The 3,930-nt window shown below is 33.7% G+C and overlaps 1 non-coding gene across 1 annotated transcript; it reads left to right on the top strand.

Annotated features, from left to right (window-relative positions):
• Positions 1-416: 416 nt before the first annotated feature.
• Positions 417-523, top strand: LOC113694358 (small nucleolar RNA R71). Its single transcript, XR_003449315.1, has one exon. It is a non-coding gene; the product is annotated as a small nucleolar RNA R71 (small nucleolar RNA).
• The last annotated feature ends 3,407 nt before the right edge of the window (positions 524-3,930 follow it).

The raw sequence follows: 3,930 nt of genomic DNA, 5'->3' as shown, positions 1-3,930 counted from the left end.
TTTTAAGGTGGACGATTGTAGTTGTTAACATTATGAACTTGCTCCATATGAAAACAATTAGAACTATCATGATTACCACCACATATTGAATAATAAACAACACTTACATGAGAATTTGAACTACTTCCCCCTTGTTTACGTAGCAACCTCTCAACATTATCCATACGAGAATTAAACATGTTTTCTAATTTAGCACTTAAAAGTTGAGAGTGTCGATTTCACACATACCAGCTATTCTTCTTGAGTTATCTTTTTTATTTGCCCATTGATAGTTGTTAGAGGTCATTTCCTTTATCAAAGTTTGAGCATTCTCCGTTGATTTTCCCATTAAATCTCCATTGGTGGCGGCATTTATGTTGATTTTGGTTGGGTAGTTGAATCCATTATAGAATGTTTGAACAACTAACCAATCAGACAGACCATGGTGGGGACATCTTCTTCGAAGATCTTTAAATCTCTCCCAAGTTTCATATAACGACTCTTCTTCATGTTGAATAAAACCTATGATATCTATACGAAATTTAGCCATTTTTTCAGGTGGAAAATATTTATTCAAAAATGCTTTTGAGAGCTCACCCCAAAAAGTGAAAGTATTAGGTGGATAAGAATTAAGCCATACCTTCGCTTTATCACAAAGTGAAAAAAAATTACCTTAACTTAATTGCATCATCACTTACTCCATTTATTTTGATTGGACCACATAAACCTATGAAGTTAACTAGATCAGTGTTAGGATCCTTCATTTCATTTCCTCCAAATTGACTTTGTTGAATCATTTGGATGAGTGAGGGTTTGATTTCAAAATTGTTTGCATTAATTGCAGGTCTTGCAATGCTAGTTTGTGCTCTCGATTCATTTGACAAGGTATAATCCCTCAAAGGTTTTGAGCTCCTCCATTTCAACGGATATTTCACCTATACTTTTCACCTCAATTTGCACTTGTTGGGTGCATCTTCTTCCTATTCTCGCCGTGTTTACTTCTTGAAGGTAAATTGTGCCTTTGGTGAAGAATTTAGTACCTAAAAATAACAAAGATCACATCTAAAGATAGTAAATATAAGATTAGCTAAATAAAGATAAAGTAACAAAGTCTAAATTAATAAAACTTGTTTTAACTCTAGTGTTGCACCTAAATCTAAATCCCCAGCAATGGCGTCAAAAGCTTGATAGGGTCTTTTACTACACTACAAATTTTAAAACCTTATTAGCCTATTTTTGCAAGTGCACGGTTCGTTTATTGAGTATAGGGATAATTGGTGTCGATCCTACAGGGACTTAGAAATTGACAATTACTTGAGTTTAATCACTTGCTTTATTATCTAGACAATCAAAGTTTTAAGGAGGTAAAACAAAGAAAGTTAATTAGGTGGTAAAACCGGCCATGAAAGATATTAGTTTAGATAGCACAACCGGTCATATAGCAAAAGTAATAAATATAAAATCAGTAATTAGGTAGTAAAACCAACCATCTAGGTGGTATGGTTCAAGAAACTAAATGAAAGTAGACAAGTTAGATTAGAATTGCTTAAAGATTAAGTCAAAGGACCCTAGGGATTAGAATCGCTTGTTATGTCAAGATTAGAAAATAGTTAAGGTGATTATGCTTATGTTTCCATGAATTGTCAAAGAATAACTTTCAAATGGATGTCTTTGCTTTCGCCAATGGACATTCTTAAGAGAAACCACTTTGGCTAATTCCTCTAGAAATTGCTTTCATCAATTTTTTTTAACTCCTTGAATCATTCTTCACCTACGTTCATAGAGAAAAAGGTAAGAAACAAGTTAAATAAATTCAATGAAATTATTGTATAAACCCGACTAACCATTATTCATTACTTTTGTGAGAATAAGGTTAATATTTAAGAATTTAGATCTATTGAAGGCAACTTTCAATACTCAACACTTATCAAATCATGCATAGCTGATGGTCAAAGAACTATAAAACATAAGCACAAGTTCTCAAACTAACAAGTCTTGAAAAAGCATAATCATCCCCTAACTATTTCACTATAACAAGTCCATCTTCACCCTAGAATATGAAAATGTTTAGTTGGACATCATATTAAGAACATCTAAGTATGAAATAAACTTGTAATAAAGCATGGCAAATGAGAACAAGAGACAAAGTTTGGGAAGAACAATTCTTATTCAATGTCTTGAAGCTTTAATTCTTGAATTCTTTCACAAGTTGATCTCTCAAATTAGTTTGGTACAACAATATTTTCACCTCCCTCTCAAACCTCTTTAAACTAAGAAAGAAACTTACAATATGAAAGTAGAGTTAAAACTACTCCTATCTCTACTTCTACTCTACTCTATAAGGTGCTTCAAGATACTACAAAGTATTACCTGATTCTCAAATGAATGAGATACAAGAGGTATTTATAGATGTTTTGGGATGAAAAGATGTTTTCATAAAGGAGTCACAAAGTTGTTTACCACTTCTCCAACTCAAATTTAATCGGTTCCAACCGGAATTATTGCGGACAAATTGGTCAAAAGGTTGGTGTCAATAGAATGCTAGTTGCAGAACAAGTTGCAACTTCGATTCAGGGATCTGTGACCTGCTATCTCGCTGATAGCCTCATGGATCTTCTTTGAAACTGGAATGATTTGCACATTCAGTTTAAAACTCAACTTTGTTCCATTTTTTATCCAACTATAACTACAATTTTCTTGATGATGGAAGTCAAATTAGCTCTTTCACAAAACATAAAAATTTTATATTTTTGAGTTAGATTTCCAATGCATTAAGAATCGTCTCATTTGAATCTCTATAGGCTAATAAATGACCAAAATACCCTTAACTGGTCAATACTCTATTTCAGCTTTTGACAGAAATTTTTTCGACTATATTTAGACTTTTTTGACTAGGAAACTCAACAAACTGTGTGAGGACCCGAATTTTTCTTACTTTATTTTATTTTACTAGTTTAATTGATTATTTACTCACCCGTTTTCTCTGAATATTTTATTCCAACCTCTTTATACTCAATTACATGGAACTATGACCTACAAGTATTTCAAATGTGCCTTGATTTGAAAATTTATTTCTGAAAGCTCGTTTAGAGTGAATAGTGGATGCGTGTTTGGAGACAATAATCGATTCGAGAATACAATAAGTTTGGAAAATTGGAGACTTGTACATTAGTCTTGAAATATATTTTTATGTTTAAGTACTCAATGTTAGTTAGTTATAAAGGGTTTTATGACTCTAATAAGATGTATTGAGAGGTTTGAAACTTGAAATGGTTTTGGTGATTGTATTTGCAAAGTAAGGGTGAAGGTGTGTAAGTTGGAACTTAGAATATTAAGGGGAAATGCCGTCCAATTGGAAGTTCTTGTGTGAGATTGGGCTTGGGTTGTTTTAAGGATAACAAGAGACCTTAGGGTTACTTAAACCCTTAGTGCCAAGTGTTTCTTATTTTATTTGCAAGTTTCCTTGGTTTGCATTAATGACTTGTAGCTTTGATTCATGACTCGTAATGGAGTCTCATTGTACTTATTTGAATGTTTTAGGGCGTGACGGTGGTCCGAGACGCTCGTCGGGTGAACAAGTGTGAAAATTATCTTTTCTTGCTTGGTGAGTGTACTACTCACTTGATTGTTACTATGTGGCTTTGTTATACTTGAAATCGATGATTTGATTGTCTAATTGCATTGTTGACATTGATGGAGACGAGGGTACACTTGATCACTCTCACCCGTTATATCTTATATGACTGTTTACTGTGTAACTGGAATGATACTTGAATATACTTGAATTGGTGTCATTTGGACGAGTATCCAATGGCCATTACTGTGATCACTGAGCTCAACCCCATTGGTGGTCGATTGAATCGAGCTGGCAAGGGCTTGGTCGTGAAAATTGACGCACCATGGGGACTGTTATGTGGAATCGTGGGGTATGAGACTCTCGATTCCAGTATA

This window comes from Coffea arabica, chromosome 6c (genome assembly GCF_036785885.1).
Source record: "Coffea arabica cultivar ET-39 chromosome 6c, Coffea Arabica ET-39 HiFi, whole genome shotgun sequence".
Lineage (NCBI taxonomy): Eukaryota > Viridiplantae > Streptophyta > Magnoliopsida > Gentianales > Rubiaceae > Coffea > Coffea arabica.
Note: the sequence above shows the minus strand (reverse complement) of the source record. Positions and strands in the feature narration are given on the sequence as shown.